The 22,816-nt window shown below is 36.0% G+C and overlaps 1 long non-coding RNA gene across 1 annotated transcript; it reads right to left on the reverse strand.

Moving 5' to 3' along the window:
• Positions 1–309: 309 nt before the first annotated feature.
• LOC142051684 (uncharacterized) lies at positions 310–22,539 on the reverse strand. The gene is made up of 5 exons (XR_012658585.1): positions 22,294–22,539; positions 20,977–21,037; positions 12,930–13,002; positions 9,490–9,568; positions 310–6,061 (listed from the first exon to the last, which is right to left on the reverse strand). It is a non-coding gene; the product is annotated as an uncharacterized LOC142051684 (long non-coding RNA).
• Between the last annotated feature and the right edge of the window lie 277 nt (positions 22,540–22,816).

Genomic DNA, 22,816 nt, shown 5'->3' on the forward strand with positions numbered 1-22,816 from the left:
GAACCAAAAGCACCATTAAATCTAGAAATTTTTCTGAAGAAGAAATAAATAGAGGAATGGATGCTGATTCTTTGGACATATTCGTCCTTCCATTCTTCTTGTTTCTTGCCACGGGCTCTTTGTAACTTGAGCAATACCTGTAGGGTACATGCTTGCTTCCAGGAAGTTTACATTGATTAAGGTTTGAATGTGTTAAGCAACCTCTTCCATCAGTACTCTCGAGACCTAAATTGTTAATGTGGAAAAAAATCAATAACAAAACTAGTCTGAAATAAGTAGCATAATTGTATTTCATATGAAATTTGATTTACATCTTTGATGAAATAAGAATTTGAGAGGTTTAAATTAGACATGGATTTTTGTGTGTGTTGAAAATGACATCAAATATTCAAATTGACTGGAACACCTGGGGCTAAATCTACACAAGGACAGAAGTACCATGGTACTTAGCAAAGCAGCAAGTGTTTAAGCTAGATACAGAGCACTTTATAAAATATTTGGAGACAGTCACATAAATGAACTAACAGCAAACATAGTATTGAATGAATAGCCACTAACATAGATTGTAAAATATGCTAAGTGGAGGACTTTGGCTCAGCCTCTGACACTCTTGCAGATGTACATGAATCACTGTACAGAGCAGAGAGGGAGACATCATCTTGAGGCGAAGTTCCCATTTAGAAGACCTATCACCAGCGCAATACGTCAATGCACTAGACTTACTGCAGAAGTGCTGCTCAGTTACCCTGTGTGCTCAGAACAGTCTCACTTAATTACATGCCCTGAGTGCACCATGGAGTTATGTCTTCAGATGTAGAGTTGCCCTGCAAATAACTTAAGACGGACTGAGGAGAAACAGTTGTCTCTAATCAAGATACAAAAATCTTCTTAAATCATGTGTGTTTCGATAGCTTCATGTTAAGGAGCAAGGCAAGGAGGCAGAGGAGAAATGGGGATAACTGCCTCTCCTGGCTGCAAAGATTTGAAATCACATTTCTTCTGTGAATACTTTTATTACTGGACTCTAAGGTATTCTGAATACCTTCCTGAAGATATCTACATGTTACTTGCAATAGTTCAACACTCATTGGACCAGAGAAGATGGACATGACTTTATACTACATTTAAGAAAATCACTTGGGAATACTCTGGTTCTACATCTGGCCCCTGCTCCATTAAATACTTCAGATAAAAATACAGGCCTTTGGAATCAGGGATGGGATTTAAGTTTACCTCTCTTAGGCAAATGCTCTGTTGACTAGGCTAAAACAGTGCATGCTCATTCTTTGGTTTGTTGAATAAATATATGCATACTACCCTGGTTTATCTAAAAAAAGCAAGCTTAAATTGCTTCAGGTAGAGTGAGGAACTGAAAGGACGTACCCTACATGCTAAATCAACATCCTAGCCCTTGAGGTGCTGGTTAGTTAAAGTTTCTCTTTCCTAAAAAATGACTACTCCTTCTTTGATTTTGAATAAAAAAAGGAATCGTTTAAAACTAGCCGAAAGACACTAAAAAGGGTGCAAAACCACATTATTTCCCTAGTCTTTCTTAGTTCCTAGCTTAATGCACTGAACTGTGCAATGGCTTTTGTGGCTCCCATTCCTAAAACTCTTTGTGTATTTCATAAAGAAGCTACTGCCTAGTCTGGCTGTTGTAAAAGTTAGGTGCTGCAGAACTTTGTGATGTGATGTCTCTGTTCCCTTTATAGACCTACAAGTAAAATGGAATGACGTGTAAGCAGTGCAAGTATCCTAACATAGATGGATCTAAAGAGAAACTGAGCCAGAAGGTAGACATTCTCCAGTTCCTCTCAGACAGGAAATTAATTCCAGGCTCCCACAACCTACGAGAAGGTTTCCCTACTCAGGTTTTGGGTTATATGGGACTTTACTGCCTTTTGCTTCTGTGCTCTGCTGAAGATCTATTTCATTTCTTATTTGAATCTATGCACACTTAAAAATTAGCCCCACAGTTTTTTCTTTTACAGTGATGAAGGCTTAGTTATAAAGGTATGGAAAAGCAAAGTAGAACAATTTTCATGTATTTATATTCAACATAAATCAATTCCTAAACTAGCCACAAAATAGGCAATTGTGATCTAATTGCTACTGATTCATAAAATAAAAAATATAAAGTACAATCAGAATAATTTTAAAAATAATTGTGTCACACATATTTGTAATTCTAATCTCTTTAAACTGTAAAAAATTTTGGGCAGGAAAACTGAAGGTATGGGAAAGCTGAAAATAAAAGGGAATACTTAGTGCATGAAGGAACTCTTTAAGGCAGGTTAAAAGTTGAAAGCAGTGGAAAGAGCATGACTCAAATACTAGGGCTTCTTGTGTATTTCATTATGGAGCTGAGCAGACAGAAGTGAGATCAATTATTTCAATAGACTTTGGATCGTGGCATAGACAATTTTAAAATAAATTATTTGAATGAATTGCTCCTGAAATATTTATTTATCATTTATTCCTTTTCTGGAATAAGTAAGAGAACTTAATATGTATGGTTTCTTTAAGGTTTTGGGATAATATATTTGTGAATAATTTTTCCATTATTCACATTCCTCTACCAGTACAGTCTGAAATTTATCAAACTGACTGCATAAAGTACTTCTGCACAACTTGTCTGACTTCAAGAGTTAGTAAATGAATGACTTAGACTTTTTGGAGAAAAAATAATCCTGAAGTACACTCGATTTCTACTATGCTTCTGAAAGGAAAAAAATGAAATGGCTTTTTTCATCAGTGAAAATGGCAGCGTATGGGGGAGTGAGATTTTGCAGAGTAAGAATGAAGAGAATATCCTACAGAATACTTTTTAAAAGTAAAATAATATAGAATAAGGCTTTTTGAACTCACAGATCCCAATATTCTACTATAATAATGTATATTTATGGAAAGAAATGGAAGAGCATGTGGGTTATGGGTCAAGGTTTGCCTGTGCAAGAGAAACTGGCTGTATCCCCAAGCTAAGCTGAAAAAAGGTTAGAACTACATCAGTAGAAATGATTTTGAAAAATTGTTAGTTTTAATAAGCAAGACTGTGAGCTGAATGAGTGTTGAAATTCCCAGAATTATTCTTTCTATTTTTTATTTAATTTTATTTAATTTAATTTTATTTAATTTAATTTAATTTTATTTTATTTTATTTTTAATTCTAAGCTTTTCAAACAGGTCAAGCAACTGAGTTGTTTGATTATAGAAAAATGATTAGTCACCACACAAACCTCATACACCCAGATCAAGTCTTTGTGAGGATCATTCAGTCACCATAAACCAAGGTACTGAAAGCTTCCAGTATTTCAAGCCTGGAGAAAAAGTGTAATTCATTGGACAGAAATAGTTTCTGATAATAGTTTCAAACATGGATCCTTAATAAATAGACCACAAAATCATAACAAAAGAGAAATGCAGAGATGAGGTAGTTAATTTTCCTTTTTGTCTCCACAAGGGTCTGTCACTTGATATGATAAAACTTTTGCACTATCTGTTTTTTCAGTCACCACAAGGTGTGATAATAAAATCATACTCCTGGTGTAATCAGGACTTGCCTATTGTTGTCTTTAACAAGCTTTTGGTCAAGCATGTACCCTGGCCTGTCAAATCTTTTGCTGTAAGTAGAAAAATCACACATTTGCCTATTTGCTCTGTATTTTCTATCTTCTTAGTGATAGGACTGGAGGGAATGGCAGGAAGATGTGGCAGGGGAGGTTTAGGTTGGATATTAGGAAAAGGTTCTTCCCCCAGAGGGTGGCGGAGCACTGGAACAGGCTCCCCAGGGAGGCAGTCACGGCACCAAGCCTGACGCTATTCAAGAAGCACTTGGACAATGCCCTCAGAGACATGGTGTGAATTTTGGGGTTGTCCTGTGCAGGGACAGGAGTTGAACTTGATGATCCTTGTGGGTCTCTTCCAACTCAGGACATTCTATGATTCTATGATTCTACAGTGCCTTTCATACTGAAGGCTGTTGTATCTTGGCATAAATCCTTAGCTATGGAGGGATTGCAGTGTTGCCCATCAGTGGCATTGAGCATGTTACTGATGATTCAATGTGAAACTCTACATTCAAAGGAGAAACTAGACAGCATATTTCCTGCCAGAAGTCTAGTATCCTAATGCAGTCTGCTTTATGACCCAGCATACTTAAGCACATATTGATCCGGTGACTCCTGTATGCACATACTGTACTGCACTACTTTCCCCTCCCTTTGGCCTTATTAGGAGATTGATGTGTAATACTATGCACGTGTTTTTAGGGATCTATGCATAAACAACTCTCTATTGCACTATGTGCTCGTGCATGCTGCTGGAAATTAACAATGAGGTTCCTTCTACTAATTTCTTACATTCAAGACTGCAGCTATAAATGTTTTGGACATGTTTCTGCCTGATCTGATCAGGTTTGAATCCTGTCCTTTTTCTTCTTTGCAGGTTCTGTTTTGGGGCATGATACATGGCTTTCCTATCCAGTCACTTTCCATTTATGCGTTATGTCCTCATACCAAGCCAGTATACTGCACTAAGGTGTCATGTTGGGGTGTGTTATCATATATGTGTAACCAAATGTGACATAATGCAATGCTGAAGGGCAGCTAAAATAACTCCAGACCAGGAAATTGTTGTCACTCTGAATATCCATTCATGGAGGATGCTTAAGACCTGCAATAAATGCCCACTCTCATGTTAATTCCTGTCTTACATAAGGATAAAGAAACCAGAGAAAAATGGAGTTACATAAGTATCATCCTCAGGTGGTTATCCTTCCTTTTATGATTCCAAATGATCTGACTTTTTCTATACTTTATCTTGATCAGAATCTTCCAGCTTAGAAGGAAGTGAGCCAAAATCATATGACTGCTGTTTTGGAAATTCTCAAGTGTAAGCAGTTATAATTAAGTCTGGACCCAAAAGACTCGGGTTATGATCCACTGAAGACATCCTGTGGAATTTTAAGGAAGTTACGTGGGATGGAATTCATTTTACCTAAACAATGTTTTATTTACCTAAATTAAATATAATTAAACCTAAAAGCCTTAATCCCTTCTACTTTCAGAGAAAAGACACATACTCATGGTGCTTATCCTCCTTAGAACATCTGAAAGTATCTCCTTTCTCTCTGCTTAGCATAGAGAAAACCTAGATGATGAGAATATGTGCCTCAGATTCAGTTCCATTTCAGCTGCCTTATTATGAAGAAACTACCTTGAGTCTTTACACCTTTTTTAATGCCCATCTTTGAAATGGTTATAATAGTTATTCTTTACTTCAGTGGGGTGTTATCAGAGCATAACTGTGGCATTCTAAAATTCAAAGGTAATGAGATAATTATCTGTAATAGATAAACAATAAGCATGTTAGCATGAAAAAAACAAGAGTGCCAAGATATTTTCTACATGGGTTATGAGCTGGAAGAAAAGAGAACATTTTAGTCAGAAAGAGATATAAGAATGCATGTAGGTGCTTTTTCGTTCTGACCATCAATAAGATTATTAGAGGGTCAATTACAATAATTAAACCAGGTTTCTTTTTGTTTTATCAACTTTAATAGGAACTTTGTAAACTGTATGCACCCAGAGAGTACTCTGACAGATACCTGGCCAAAAACAAAAAAAAAAAAAAAAAAAAAAGAAAAAAAAAAAAAAGAGAGAAACCTTCATTACCATTCACCTGGCAGAGACATGAGAAAGACCACTCACTGGTCTTTCTGTCTGCGCATGCACAAAGAACAATCTTTCTTCCCACCACGAAAATTCTTACTTAAATTAATATCTTTGCATTGGGTGCTAGTAACAGAGAGCATCCTCTCTGCTGGCTGTCAATATGTGCATTTGAACCCCTCCTTCAAGTGGTTAGATGACAGGTGGGCAGGAACTGTCAGTCTGGTCAACACTCATGATTCCACTATAGTTTGTAGGGATAAAACACTGCAGAGAATTGGTTGAAGGCACTCCTACAGTTCTTGAATGCAGAACCGTATGGACCAGGCAGCGTGAACGTGTCTTTCCGAAAGAGACGAAGAAAGCATGTGCTGTTGTTATCTGTCCGTTACCTACATTGTGGAAAAATGATGGAAAAGATACTTTTATAGAGCATTTTACAGTGCTTACATAAGCAGTAAGTTCACTAAAAAAGTGTGTTCTCTGAATCACAAGCAGAGGAATAAGAGCTGTGTAGCAGATGCCATGATTTCCAAAAAGCTAGCATTATTTCATGGCTGTCTGATGAAAACCCTGCCATAAAATAATCTCTTTCCTAGTTTGTCAGCACATTTATTTGAATAATGGAATCATTAGAGTGAAGTGTAATTTATTGTCTGAGATATGCTTAAATGCATAATGTAATGTCTTCTGTGTTTTAACAGGAATATGTGTACTTACGCTAAAAGGAAGCCATTTTGGGGTAGTTTGATAACATTATCTTCTACCTTTCTAAGAAAAAACTTTATTAAAAATCATATTGAAAATTTTTCTTTTCCTGTAATATTGAAAGCTAAAGTCACACGTACTCCTGTCTGGGACTATGTCAGGTTGATCCAAAAGTTCCAGTTTGAAACCTCAAGGCAAATAAACTTCTAACTGAAAAGCTTGGCATTATTCAAAGAGACACTTAGGGCATTCTTACTCACAATGCTAAAGCATCTGTCAGGAAAGGCGCTGTCATTTGCCACCTGATCTAATTCTTTCTGACAACAGATGTGAGCTAACTACAAAAACTCAACATCTTTAATAAGCTGAACAAATTTCATTAACAAAGCATGAATGCTAACAAGATTATAAAATATAGTGTAGTTTATGCTCAACTTATAAGTAAAAGTGTGATTACATTTAATAGGTGAAAGGGCAGGTTAATTGGAGGTAAAAGTTACATTGTTGTTTATCAGTGTATTTGAAGTTTAACTACCATGAATGCATGACACCAACTGTTTATTAACCGTCCATAATTCGTATAGCAGTATGGTAGTTAGCACTCTTAAAATAATGAAAAAATGACACACTGTAAGGACTATCCATATGGATTTCCTTATCTGTTTCTGCAGATGAATTCAAATTTGAATTTAGAATACAGGTCAAAAGGAGCATTACTACAAGCTTCATAGAATGTTGCTTAAGGACATAGAATGTCACACAGGTGAGACTGAGATTTTCTTCCAAACTGTTCCAGACTATAACACCAGGTTTGGTTGAGGAAGAAGAATAAAGGCCCAGAAAAGCAAAAATGTATAGTATGCTTAGATCTATTTTATCATACCAGGCCTTCACTTCTGGAAACTCTAACATGCACTACAACTTTTTCAGTCTAAAAAAAACCACACCACACCTCTGTTTGTAAATCCTTAAAATTATAACACTGAGAAAATTATTTTTGCAGAAGACATTTTATATACAGCCAAGGTGAAGTATTTATTGACATCACCACTGACTGATAAAATCTAATATATGCTTCTGGTTCTAGGCAAAATTCTATGAAAAATCTCATATTACATGCATCCTTTATAAAAATATTAATTTTTTTGTTGTTGAAAGTGTTAGACTGTAGTTAAATGCTTAAGAATGAAATCCTTTTTAAGAAAAGAACCAGTATTTTTCACTCAGTTATTAAAATGTTACTACCGGGTATAAAGTGATTTGCTATACTTTTAAAACATTTTTATGATATATGCTTCTACATTTCTATACCTTTGAACTTAATTATCATGTACAATATACACAATTACAACTTTCATTATAAACCTCCTTAACTGTTAACACTGTAATAAATACTGTAGATTAACTGAGAATAGCTCTCGTGTCAACTTTTGCAATACTCAGTTATGTCGATAAGTTATGCCACAGAGTTGGTCTATACTTGATTAATTGCATTAAATTAATGGATCCACCAAAATTATGTCTACAAAAATTAAGTCTCTTTAAGAGTATAACTATGGTTTTGTGAGAACAATTGCATATACAATACGCACGTTGGACCAAAACCTAAGCAAAATACCTATAGTGTCATTTTTCAAATTGCCTTAAACGAACTGCATCCAGAAAGTGCTGAGTACCAAACTGTGGGAATCTGCAGGCCCTCTAAAGTATCTTAAGATTTCCTAATGATAACAAAAATAACGTGCCTCCTTAACAGTGTAAGTAAGGCTTGTTTGGTCCCCTTTGCTTCATGTTTATATTCCTTAAAACTTTTAAAAATAAAGCCTGAATATTTAGTGAGAATGTACAAGCACAAATCCACAATAGAATCAATATTTCTGAGCGTATATGTGGTGATTAAGGCATCTTATTTGTGCTGTATAAATTGTAAACATAAATGATAACCAAGCAAATGTATCTGCCCAGCCGTGAATGCATAACTTCAAAATCTGATCCCAATCATTCTTTAGCAAAAGTGCTGATTTCTCACAACTTCCTAGTCAGTAAATTGAAAGAACACAAGTTGCAAAAAATATAAAGAATGATGACAGCTGCAGAAGCCTGTTCTGGATCAGGATTGCCTCTGGCAGACTTCCAGTCAAAAATAAAATACTTTATCACTGTTTGGGTGGAATTAATTTAGAGAAGTATTTTTCTTAATTCTGTATTAATCTCTCTGATGAATACAGTGATAATTTGTTACTGAGAAATATGAGTTAAAAGTGACAATTTAACTTTCTTGGATTTTGTGACGTTGTAGAACATGACTAAAATTTTCTGAATAAAACCATTAAGGATACGATACAAAAAATATGGTATAAGAACAAGCAAATACTTTGCAGATACCAGCAATGCAGGTCAACAATGGAGTCTAAGTGACCAGTTCTGTCCAACAGACACACAACAAAGGTACAACATTTGGGAATTTGGGATAAGTCTACCCGAACCTTGGCAGTTCAAATACAACAGCTACCTGAAAATGTCATGTCTCTAAAGACTACTTTGCTTTGGGTATTTTTCTATACATTTATTATGCTGTTTAGTGACAAAGTGCACTGGTATTAAAGGGAACATTAACCTTACAAAGCTTGAATGAATATGGAAGCTACAGTATAGCTGTTCCCCATCAATTTATCTTTGAATGTGGAACACCAATGTCAACAAGGGTAATCCCAACCTCAGTCTGCAACGTAAAGTAAAGCTGTTAATATCATATCTGTCTTCAGAAGGAAAAAGGTGTCAGGTCTCAGTATCAAACAAAATACTTCATTCTGTTTCTTTTTCTTCAAGAGAAATGAGAATATATTCCTTATTTATTTGTATCCACTTAAAATATTGAACTCTTACCCTGATTTTTAATACTATTTTACTACAGTTGTCACTACAGTTTGATTTCCTGTTTACCAGCTCTCATTTTATTTCAGGCCACACATCTGTCAGATTTTCCTTTGTAATAAAGTAGAAATCCTCTCCTGTATATGCACTGAATGGGACTCATCCTTTCTTTATGACAGGGCTCCCACTACTCTTAAATCTCTGTTCGCAGCATCCTCTACTTCAGCTCTATTCTTACCATTGTCCTCTTGTCCTTAGTCTTGTGTTCACCGTGCCACCTAAGCATCTCTTCTTTGCTACAGGCATGAATGAGCATCCTGTGGTGAGAAAAGCAGCTGTAAGCTGGCATGCTTACTCTCAGTGGTAAGTTCAGAGCAAGGAACAAGGGATAAATTAAGCCATTTCCCACATTCAGCTATCTGCTTATTACTTTTAAGAACCAAAGTTGAAGTACAAGAACACCTATTCCTTCATCAAAGCCACAAAAATTAATTTTCATTTCCTAAATTAATAACAATATACACTATACTTGAAAATTAATCTAGTTGCTAAGGACTGAAAGAGCTGCTGTGCATTCCTGTAGGTTTTCTGTAAGTGTCTCTTCAACAGCACCTCATTTTTCAGTCATGCAGTCCACAGTAAAACACTGAGGAGGTTTACCAACTTTGTTAAGAAATGTCATTCTTTTTATACATAGATGTTTTGCCTTTGGTCTTCATATAAGACTTGGATTTTCTTCATGTTTTTTTCTGCCATTCTCTTTTCTACATTTGTTTTTAAAAGTGAATTAATACTTTCCCTGAGATACATAAAAAGTGTACCATGTTCCTAAAATTGTGTAGACCTTAAACAGATCTTCATTGCTTTTCAGTATCCTTCCTTCTTTTTGCCTAAGTATACTCAATCTGCCAACCTCCGTTTCTGGGTGTGAAGTCCTATGTCAGGTGAATTGTTTTATGGTCAACCTGGGAGAGTGTTTCAGTTCTTTCAAAGACCAGTCTAACATTAGCTACAGGTAACACATGACAGGAAGGGTATGTTTAAAGGAATTTGAGCACTGATTCAATTCATGAGATGAAGGTCCACCGACCTTAGAAATCAGAAGTTGAAGAATCCTTTTAAATTTTCTAGATATACTTGGGTTTGTTTATATTTCTTTGTTTCTTACTGAACTAAAGTACTAAGGTAATAGCGTTTTCTTAACAGTCACTTTCAGTGACAGTTCAGTGACTTCCTCTTGTGTTAAATACAGACCTTTCACTCTCACAGTCTGGTCCTCACTGACAGGTACAGAAGCTCATATGTGTCATCCAAACTGCATGCAGATATCTTTCGAAAAGTTCTTAACTCTTTTTGTCAGAGAGTCTCGGCTGACTCTCCATACAGTTTAAAATCATCCATATAGAGGTATCTCAAAAAAACAGTTTGCACAGTAAAGCTGAGACTTTTTTCCTCAAAGGATGACTAATGTTGAGTCACAAACGATTAAAAGCAAACATGAAAAAGAGCTCTCTTGGAACATTCCTTGATGGTTAAAAAGAATACACTGGGTTGAAAAATAATGATATCTGAATGGTGAATTTCTCTTCCACATAGTCACAGAGGAATCTATAAACTTATTTGCCTTGCAATTCCTTATCATTCCTTATTATTCCTATTTCAATATGAAAATGGAGTCAGATCAAAGGTCATCTTGTAGTTTATGCAGATTTTTATAAACTGTCTTTTAAAAAATTTTTTTTCAGGAATGAATAGTTGATATAATAAACTTGCCAATCAGTCATAGGATTTCTTGTTTTCAGCTCATCAAATATCTATGCATTGTTGGTCATATATCTCATCTGACCGACACAAGCTTGGGGCACTTGTAGTAGGTTGACAAATTAATAGCAAGTTTAGTGTCCAGCCACTCTTCTGTTCTGCTGTGCATATGCAGCAGGATGTTCTTTTAAAATTGGCTTCAAATGTTTTGCTAGGCACTAGAACAGAAAATATTCAAACTGCAAACAGTGGAATACAGTTACGCTTGATGTTAGCAAGACTTTTGTTTTCTTGAAAGTGCTTTTGACCTTCATTACAAAGTTTTCTGCTACTGAATATGATGTACAACATAAGCACCTTTAGTGATGCCTTTTTCCTGTGGTCAGCTGGCGTATCTATTTCTATTGACATTCCAGAGATGTCTTGAAATGACAATCTTCGATTAAAAATTAAGTGGAGTTTTCTGTTTGCCTTCCATTATCAGACCTCTTCATTTGAATTAGTTAGTTGCTTGTCAGTGATGTCATACAATGGTAATTGGTTTGAAGCTTGATTGACTTCCTTTATGTATTGCATTCTTATTATTTATATTTATTAGTATTCATTACTCTTGATATTAGTCATAATGTTTTCAAAACGCTGGCTGGTTGGATCAGGTTAGTGAAACTATGAATGCCACATAACTAACAACAGCAAAGTGCTTCAGTGACAAGTTTAGGAGTAAGTCAAATGTGAAAAAAAAAGTTATTCTAATCATCTCGGCAAATAGTTGGAACTAATAAATACACCTTGTGCAAAACAATATTTATATGAAAAATGACAAACATTATGTAGAGAGGAACTGACTTGTGATGTGGCAACTGTGACAGCAAATCTCTTGGCTTAATAAAGCTCACTTTCAGAAGTGTTTCTTGACATTCAACCTAACTTTTACCTCTTCTAAATGGATCCAGTTTTATTTTTCTATATCACACTTTACTAAACTGAATAATTCCTGTTCTTGTAAGCATGTATTGAAAGCATGGGACAGGCCTTGCAAAGAGCAGCTTGACTCCAGCTTGATTTCCTCTGTCCAGTATCAGTGAAAATTCAGGCAGTGAAGGGCCACTAGCATCTCTTACATTAATCCTTCAGTTGACAGAGACATGGGTTGTAGACAGGGAACCTTACAACCTCTCAGTTCTCTTGTGTTGGTGTGGTCTCCAAAGTTTAAGGGTATTATGTATTTCATAACTAAGTGGTACGGAGTAAGGTGGCTGGTTTAAGATGATGGGAACATTCCACACAAAGGGAAAGAGTGGTGTGTGGGGAACAGCTAAGTCTACTCAGATTTTAAACCATTATGTGCTTCTTTACTTGCTGTATCGCTTAATATTTCTTCCCCTAAATTTTGTGTTAAAGATCATGTTTTATATTCTTTGTACATTCATAAAATACTATATGAGGATGTATAAATAGAACAAAAACTACTCTAACAGAAAAAAAAATTAAAAAAACCTTTAAGCTAATGAAATGCTAATACTAATGAAAGATAAAATTTAGGCATACATAGAGGAGGAATATCTTTACTTTGGCATGAACAGAAAACTTAAAAAAAGAGTTATAAGAACCATCCTGGAAAAGCATAATATGTCTCATATTTCTTCATGTGGTTTTTGTTTTGTTTTAATAAATCAAATTTTAATTGCCTTTTTGAAAAGGAAGGGCAAGGGATGGTGGAAAGGTTATTTTCTCCTAAACCTATGGATTTTCTTACTAAACTTCTAAACAGTTCACAAAACTTCTAGAAGTTTCTAAGATATTCTAATATAGCTGGTTTTCCTAAGTCTTATTGCTTACATATGATTTTTATCAAGTGTTTTACACTATTTCTATACAAAAGAGCATTTTGCTTCTAGCTGAGAATCCATGATTTACCTGGGCATCAGTAGGAGAAACATGAGATATATCAGGCTGTTCTACTAAACATTGTCCTCGATGAATATGTGTTCTGTTGGACAGAAGAAAATGGAAAGAAGAAAACCTGACCATTGTATATGGTGGTCAATAAACATTTTATTAAAATGATGCAATATAAAAGGATTTTTTCTTAATCATTATAATTCTAAGGATTTCATCCCTAATCACGTTACGAAAAATAGCACAACACATGCAACTATAAGAATATGTAAAAAAGAAAGTTAGAACTGATAAAAAGACATAGATCAGGGTCCTTTACGTAAAACGATTGAGAAAATAAATGTTTTATTTTCACTAGTAAGATTTTTTTAAATTTAAAAATAGAATTATATTTATTTCAGAAATAACTTTAATAAAGTAGGGCTGTAATAAAGTGGGAAGTGTCTTTGCAAATGAAATGTTTGTTCTTAAACTTCAAATATGTTTCTTTTTTATTTATTATTACATACACAGAGCTATGAGGATATAATATCTTTATGCACTACATCTATATTAAAATATACAGCACCACCAATTATGGAAACCAGATTATTGATGTTGTTTCAGTAGTTAAATATGAATCTGGCCACTTTCTAACAAGAAAAATTATATGGCTATATTTAACTCCTCTGTTTCCCTCTAATAGAAAATGTGGAATTATTTCATAACAGCTGCAGCATTCACTTAAAAAAGTAAACACTAGCACATTTGCCATCTGGTTTGGTAGCTTTTTATGATAGTTAAGAGCTGTCATTCTCTGGAAACTCCAGATTTACCATCTGAAGCTGACGTTACAACTCTGATTAGCTTAACACTTGTTATCTATGCTGTAGAATAAGCTGGCCAACATTTCAAAGACAGTCGGTACTCCAGCAGTTATCGAGAAAGAGCTAAATTTAGAGTATGCTCCTGGGCTTGGCAATACGCTTTGTATCTCCCTTTTTCTGTCCCTCATTGCTGTAATACAGCTATGTACCACTATAGATAAGAAAAACACTACTACAAATATTATCAAAGTAATATTAAAAACTGGGCTTAGCAGGCCTTCAGACTAATTTCACCTCAGTATGAGAAAGATTTGCCATCACATTTGCCCAACTAGTGGACAATGAGGCTTGGGAAGCGGCTTGCACCCCTGTATGCATGGGAGTCCTCAAACTGGCAACCTGATGTGGCAGGATGACCTAATGGCCATGCTCTACATTATTAAAACTGAGGATTTTTTTGAATTAATGAAAATACATGCCTGTCTGAAATATCGTTTGCTGTTCATATTGAAGAAATATATTAACTGAGTTCAATGTTGTTAATATCATAGACTCCCTGCCTTTCTGTTCCCTAAGCATCTTTCATATCTCCTGCTGTGCTCGCGGTGTGCCTTATGCTTTTATTTTATACAGTGACTCCATTTCACAGTGTATATACCATTGCTTCTGGGAAAACATTTGTAATTAGGACAGTTTAATACCCATAATAAATATTTGTAGTATAAATTATTTGATGTATAATCCTGATCATTATAAAATTATTTTCTTCATGCATTTTTGACTGGCCTTAGTGACAGTCAGAAACACCAAAATATTCATGAAATATAGTATGCTATAAAACAGCATGTTACACCAAACTGTACATTTCTTAGAGTCGTGATCGTGGGCAACTGCCTTTAGATGACCCTGTCTGAGCAGGGGATTTGGACCAGATGACCTCCAGAGGTCCCTTCCAACCCCAACCATTCTGCAATTCCATTAATTAAACATTATAATGAATAGTCTAAGTAAAACAACCTTCTGTTCATTTGTTGACTGAATTCCACAACCAGTACGTAAAAGAGAAAAAATAGCTACATAGTGATATAATTACAAGAAACAGTGTTTCAATGAAAAATATTAAATTATTATATGCAGTAAATCAGACAGTTTTTGCTTCTGCAAGAGTTATATTCTTTTCACTCATAATCAAAGTTGATTTATTAAGCAAGATTTTTCTAGCCAAAAATGGACTACAATATTGCAACATTATTTCTGTGTTGGCATTGTGTCCATATTAAATATTCACATACTTTGAGTCTTTCATATATTGGATATTTGTGAAATGGTCTACACTTAAGTACTTGACTATCCACCACCAATTTCTGCTATTAATTTTTCCTGCTTCTTTTAAATTCCTTCTAAAACATACCATCTGATTTGTTTTGTTTTGGTTTTTTTCTTCTAGTGGAATATTCTATTTCGGTATCTAATTCAAAATAGTCATGTTATTTCTGTTCCTATTGCTTCTTCCTGGTGAAGTACTTCCTAGAACATTATTCTGCTGCATTTTCTTTAAACTCTCACCTCTTGCCCACTGGCAGCATGCTCAACCTTTTAATTCTTCTTGTAATTTAGGTCTTGGATGAGCAGCTTGTATTCTAACCCTTTAGCAGCCAGGATTGTGGTATGCCGTAGCAATTTTTCACAATAAACTTAAGACTAATCAGTAACACAGAACTGGCAACATCAGTACTGTCATTCTCTCAGCCTTGTACTTTTTCAGGCAGTGAGGGTTGCAGCTATTTCTGACAATTTGGGGAGCACTACTATATTGTGACAGCATTTTTTCTTTGTTTAGACAAAAATCTGGTTTATTACCTTTTTATTTTCCTTGTCTTGTAACATTTCTTCTTCACATCTTACTGAATATATATATTAATGCTGAATATTAGTTTATTCTGAATAGCTGAGCAGCTTATATGCAAATTAAACTATAATGCTTTTGCTTCAGAAATCCATGCTAGGGGGAACCAGAGTCTGCTAATGAGCACTGAGGGACCATTTGTAGCCTCCCAAGAAATTCAGGGCACTCTCCTGTTTAAACTTGTGAGTATAATCTTCATAAAGGGTTATGAGCTGTTGCATGTATTGGGGCAAATTAAACCTTAAAATAACCCTTTTAAAATCATTGGAATTACTCTAGGGATGCATGTAGTCTATTGTGTATTATTTAGTTGATTTCCCACTTAAAAGAAAACTTTTACTGTAATTCATTTAAATTTAATTGGATTCACAGCACAGATATGCAAAGGGAAAAGGATCTAAGGCCTTTATTCCTCTTTTTCTCCATAGCACATGGTTTAGTATACAGATCCCTGATAGGGCTGGTAACATATTTAGTTATTTACATTTTTGGTTTTATATAACATTTTTATGATGGGAAAGTTCTATTCTTACACAAACTCTTTGTATTTTGAATGGGAAAGATGCTCATTTTTTCAAAACTTCACTGAAGAAATGCACTTTTGGATCCAGGATCCACTTTTGTTGAACAAAAATGGATAGCAGGACATCCATTAGAAACACAGGAGAGGTAAGTCCATTTTCCCTGCCATATTATAAGATGTCATCTTCTTAAGTGTCTATATGTTGAACATGTATAAGCTTATACATATTCCTTTTCCAGGTTAAGTACAGGTGGTCCATGCACCTTGGTAAAGACCAGTGATAATTGTCTTTTTGGAAGGAATGGTGACGTGTCATGACACCAAGACCCAGTTTGTCCCTACTTACTCTCGCCCCCATTATCTAAGCTTTTGACACCCTTGGCAGCTCTGGGGGTTCTAGCTCCCTCCACCTTAGATAGACAGAGAAGAAAGGTCAGTTTATTTACAAATCATCATATCACATATTTACAATACATCAAACATTAAGATCTTACAATGGTTCTTACTTTACTAGCAAACATATACATAATGTCCACTGAAGAGAATAGTGCTGTATTTGATAATCAGTGAGCTAACTTTTCCTGCCAGGAACTGGAGTCCAAGTTCTTTCAATAATTCATAGTTGCCTTGATACCATTTTCCATGGCTGCCTAGCAGAAACCCCATAAATTTAATTATGTTAGAATTAGTCAGTTCCTGCATTTGTTCTTTTAGGTCTTGGTATTTATTAACTTCTTCCACTGCTGCGTCTGCCAAAGATGTTAAAGTTCTTTCATACCTAACCATGATGTTGACAACCAGGTCTTGGTCACCTTTAAGGAATACCAGGTCCAGTTTATATAATTCTGTTACTCTCTCAGCAGTAGCTCTTGGCCTCCTCAGCCAAGAATTCCCTTAAGTGATTGTGCCTTTTGATCCTGGCATCCTGTACCACTGGCCAATATCCAATATGTGCGCAAGACTTATTCTCTGCTTGACAGTGTTGATAAGATTTAATTTGACACTTCTGTCTATCCCTTGCTAGAATTTCTCTCATCGGGTAGATATTGGCTCTCAAGTGTAATGCAGTGATGAGCTTTCTGTGGGGAATGCCCCAATAAAACTCTAACAAGTTGTTATCCCTCTCAAAGTTGGAAATACCACAGCCCTGGGAAACCAGCTTGGTCCAGTTTTCAAATTCTTGTTTCCTCCAGTTACAGGGCCTCAGAAAGATGAATTTTGGAGTGGGTATCTCCCATTCTGAGACTGGTTCCTCACCACTGGGCTCCTCGGTTATCACCGTAACGGTTCTCAGGTCCCAGATAGCTGGAAATTTTCCCTTATCTCCTCCTGCTGCAACCCACAGTTTTTCAAATTCTTTCTCAAGTCCAACATGTCAAGCCACTGGTCATATTATCTCTTCTGAAGACTGCATAATTCTATGTAGCCTTTGGACCTGCACTCTGGGAATCAGTCCCAAGAGTCTGGTAATACCTATGCTTACATCCCAAGTGCTGGAATATAGGAGACCATCACATGTACTTACTGGGAGATGCAGCTATTCCTTGATGTCCACTTGAATTGCTAAGTCAAGGGCTTCCAGGTACATGGCTGTCACATCAGCCTGGTCTGCCGAGTAGATCAGTCATGGGATACCATATCCTTTCAAGAAGTTGACCTTCTGAAATGGCTTTAAAGCAGACCCATTGTAACCAATCCTTTACTTCCTCCAGTAGTTCTGGTTTTGATATTCCTGTCCATGGGTCTACACGTAGGCCCAGGTATTTCTCAGAACTCCTGGGTTCAATCATATTAAGGGGACTACTATTAATTGTCTGTGCTGGACAGTCATTGATGGTACATGAATCTTTTGTTGGCTGAATGTAAAGACTGTGACACTTCTCTCTCTGGGTCTTGAGGCCAGTAAGATCACAAAAGACCTCCAATATTTCGATATTTTTCTGCATCCCTCCCCATGAACCACTTAACAAAACCATATTTGTTATATTCTTCAGTGTTGGAACCCAATTCCTTCTTCCTCGAACTTACACAGCAGGGAGTCCATAGATAAGTTAAGTAATACTAAGGACATTGGATTGACCTGTTTTACACCAATTCAAATCCTAATGGGATATGACAACTCCTTCTTCAGATTGATCCAGGTGTTAATATAAGCAGGTAACCAGGGCAATAATATGACTATCCACACCCTTCTGCTTAAGAGCTGAAATGAAGTGAGAATCGCTCATGCTGTCAAAGACTTTTGTGAATGTGTCTTTTTCAGTCTCGCTAACTAGAACTTTCATTTACAAAAATTTTGAATTACTTTCAGGCCACAGAGAGACCTTATAACCAAATGATTATAGGTTCACCAAGAAAAATAGAAATTCAAGTTCAAGTCGAACCTACTACAGCATGACCATTTTGCTCCCTTGGATATATTCAGTCAGCCTAGCCATGTGTGAAAGACCTCTGAGCAAAGCAACACTTTGAGCTTGAACTGCTTTGCCTGGTCCTTAAAATAAGCACCACAAACCACACCAAAATAGCTTCTAAAGGCTCTGTTCAGTTTCCTAAATAGGGGCACCTAGTGTTATTTGAGATTCCCCAGGGACTTGAAACATCCGCAGAGTGCCATAGAAAATATAAAACAAGTATTTACTGGCTTTCACAGACAACAAAGATCTAAAATTTAAGAAGATATTAGCCTAAACATTAGTATGTTCATCACTTTTGATAAGGCACCTGAAGAGTCTTTGTTGGTCAGGCAGCCATCAGTAAGAAAGGCCTCCACTGGGACAGATCTGTAGTGCTGCTGAGTTGCCTTTTTCCACCAGCTCTTTTGACAGTGATGACTTAACACAATGATTTCCATCTTGGCTGAATATTCTCCCTGTTTCTTTTTCCCTTTAGGATTTTATACCTTTGTATGTTACATAAAGTTCACATAGTTTGTTTATAAATAAATTATATTTAGGTATCAGGAATGAACCGCTTCATTGTAAAAAAAGACTGGAAATTTCAGCAGATAGCCTGGTTGGCCAAACAGGGAGTTTCTTGAACTGAACTACAGAAAGGGAGCATACAAAAGGTATAATCAAGAACAGCTAAAGAAGGGGGAGGAGCATAGGAGTATTGCTTGGGTATTTAGAGACAAAAATCAGTACAAAATTCAGCTGAAACGAAGACGTTTGTAGGACCAGAAGGGTAAAATAAAAAGGTTCTACAGGTATGCTACCTGCAAAAAGTAGTCCAGGAAAAGGAGACAACTTAAGGAAAGACAATATGGAAGAGGCTCAAATATTTGACCCCTTTTTTGTTTAGTTTTCACAAGTAAGTTGTATTCTCTAGTTATACTCTTATTTCACAGCAATTAAGCAAGGCCATAAGGTAATCATTTGGTATGCAGAAGATAGAGGGCAGAGCCCCAGTTTTCCCTGAACAATTCCCTTCATTGCCTAGAGCATAGCTTTTGGGTCCCTTTCATGTCCTCAGCTGAGGAAACTGCTCCTCTGTTTATTAATTGCCTTTGTTTCCCATGTTCCCACTTAGAAGCTAAAGAGGTGTCCAGACAGACATTGCAAACAGACAGGAAACTGGTACTCCCTAACCAGCAGTCAGTGAAACACCAAGACTGCAGACCTTCTTTGACAAGAACTTGCCCATGAAGGAAAAGATTGTTAGTTGTGGCAGCACCTAGAAGCTGTAAAAAGTAACTGAAAGCTCATTTATAATAAAAGCAAAACACAGGAAAAAAATAATCAGACAAATAATGAATGAGTTGCACAGAAACTTCAAGGTACAGTATGGGGAAGGGGTGGAGAAAAGCTGTGGAAAAACAAACTGAAAACCCACCCCACAAGAAAACTTCACCTAAATCGGTAAATACATTAATAAACCACAAAGAAACTGCTGAACACCATCAGGAAAAAATTATCCCCACTCACCCCCCACTGCATCATCTACTGAAAAGCAGGGGGAAAAAAATCAGGAAAAGCTTCCCAAAACCCCAGAGACAACCTCTCCTGCCACCGGAAACCTTTGGTTATTTTGCTGAGCTTAAGACAAAAATTAGTTTCTTTTGACTATATTTCAAGGTATTTTTTTACCAGGATAGCCCCTATAACATTTCACTCTTAAGAAGAACGGATATCTTCTTTGTTCATTGCTTCAAAGGATATCTCACCTGTACATCATAAGCAGAGTATCTTTGTGTAGCTGGCATTTCATTATTGTACCAAGTACTTATTCTTTTCACTTTTATCTGTGGTAAATAATTGTTCAAGACTGCTATTGACCTTTTGACATTGGTTATGCTTCTTCTAAAATACTAAATCTGCTTCTGAATTGAGCCTCAGTCATTCCAGACCAGCTGTGTAGAAGAGTGGTGCTGACACTGCAAGCTGTCATCTTACACCGTTGGTCAACACAGAACAAAGAATCACACTGGGGTTTGCACATACACAAACAACAAAGCCGAAGTGTCAATAGTCAATGGAGTAAGGGTAGGTCATGTAGGCAAACTGTCCCTGGGGCTCCCTTATATTTCACATTAAAGGGCTGCCTAGGCTCTTCAAACAAAGCCTGTGATGGATCTTAGGTTGAACTTTGGGTCAGCTGTTTCATTAAAGAGCTGCAACTTTACCTACAAAAGTTTTGGAAATGGATTTGAAGTTGAAAGACCCAATGATTCTGCAGTCATGCATAAGTAAAACTGACACTCAAAACTCAACTTTCATACAGGTATATAGATATACAGATATATGTAGATGTGTGTGTATATACACATATGTATTTGTAGCTGAATATAAAAATATTTATATGCATATGTATTTATATATATAGACACACCTGCATCTTTATCTTTCAAACGTTGTGATCACAGCAACATTAGGGAGAGTCCTTGTGGTACCTGGGAAGATAATCATGGTTGTGGTTTTAGTCCCATCAGAATGCTGTTACTTAAGAAAATAATAATTGTCACTTATGCTTCAAAATTTTCTGAAAGAAGTGTTCTCTGAATAATTTATATTCGCTCTTCAAAGTCTTTACTAGAAAACCTGTTTTGGTTTTTGTTTAAATTTATAGTCCTTGTGCTAGATTTTTCTTTCCTGTAGCATAGCATATTAACTAGATTGCTGACCAAATTGTTTATGAAAAATGTTAGCTTGGGACCAGGTGTCTGACAGAAAATGCAGTGGTAATTTAATGTAAAGAACAAACAACAAGAAATTTAAAGAGAAATGGCTAAAATACATATTGAAGTCTTCCCACTCTTTTTGGGTAGTTGAAGAAATCTTGTTATGGATAAGAATTTTCTACATTTTTATGTACTCTAAAATTTCCTTCTACTCACTGAGGAATATATGTGCATGGTACACAGATGTATTATTAATATGGTGATCTATTTTTTTAACATTTATATTTCAAAATGCCTTTTCTACTACACTGTAGTAATTCCAAATTTTCTCTGACCATGGCTCTGTTTAGTGAGATTTTAACTCAGAATGAATGTTGATTGCACTTTGTAGCCTGTTTATTTTATAAAATAAAATTACTGACAGTCACATCAGTAGACTTGGAACTTTATATACGTGAATGTACTCTATAGCCTCATCCTCTGGTATTTATATATACAGCTATGTGTGCTGTTAATCTTCCCTTTAATTACATTTACTATTTAGATGACAATAAAATGCATTTCAGGAATACATAATCATATCCATTTTCCTTATGATAAATTATTTAGCTTATGTTGCACATGTTAAAGGAAGAGTAATCATTGCCCACCAGCACCTTTTATATTTTTGTAGCACTTCGAGCTGGGACACGTGTTTTGTTGCAGAAAAGATTACAACAATATCTATGTTTGTACTGTCAGTGACCGTAGTGAGAAAAATTCTGCTAAAACTGAACATTCATGATGACTAAAGAGCAGGAGATAAAAATTCATTTTATATAAGGTTTTTTTTTTCTTTTTAACTCACCAGTGCAATTCTTAATTATCTCATGATCTTTTTAACAAACTTGCTTGCAAGAGTCAACCGCTTGAGCAGTGAGTGTTTCTGTGAAATCAAGAGGCCTATCTGGTAACAGAGTTCAGCAAATAACATTCCTGTGATCTGTATTCCTTCTTCTGAAAAAAGTTGAAAAAATGAGAAAACTTACCCCCAGATCAGACTGTCTTTGAGAGGTACCTCACAGGGATGTTGCACATTCTGCTCAAAGGAGAGCTGGGTAGACACAGTGCACGACATCCATAATCCAGGCAGTGCAGGGCTAACATCTGGGGGAATACATATTGCCCTCACTGTGGAGCCACGACTCTGCCAGGGCCTCTCCTTTTGCTTGGTGTTCATTCAGGGCTGCTTTGCTGCAATGCTGCAATGCTGCCTGCCATGTTGAGACTCCTGACCCAGGTGCCACAACCCACACACAATCTTTGTTTATTCTGTCAGTTGGATACAAAATCTATTATCTTGAAAACAGGAGAGGAAAGTAACAAGTGGGCTGGTTTTCTCCTTTTCTAAATGAGATCATCTTATTTATGTGCATTTGTACAGAAGACAAAGGAAGGCAGAAAATTAAGACAGGCTTTCCCTTCAACATAATGTCTGAGTGTATTTCACTGATTTCCTTTTTTTCCATTGGTTTCCTATCAGTTTGGAAAATTAGATTGCGAAGAATTATG

The sequence above is a fragment of the Phalacrocorax aristotelis genome, chromosome 1, assembly GCF_949628215.1.
Source record: "Phalacrocorax aristotelis chromosome 1, bGulAri2.1, whole genome shotgun sequence".
Taxonomy (NCBI): Eukaryota; Metazoa; Chordata; class Aves; order Suliformes; family Phalacrocoracidae; genus Phalacrocorax; species Phalacrocorax aristotelis.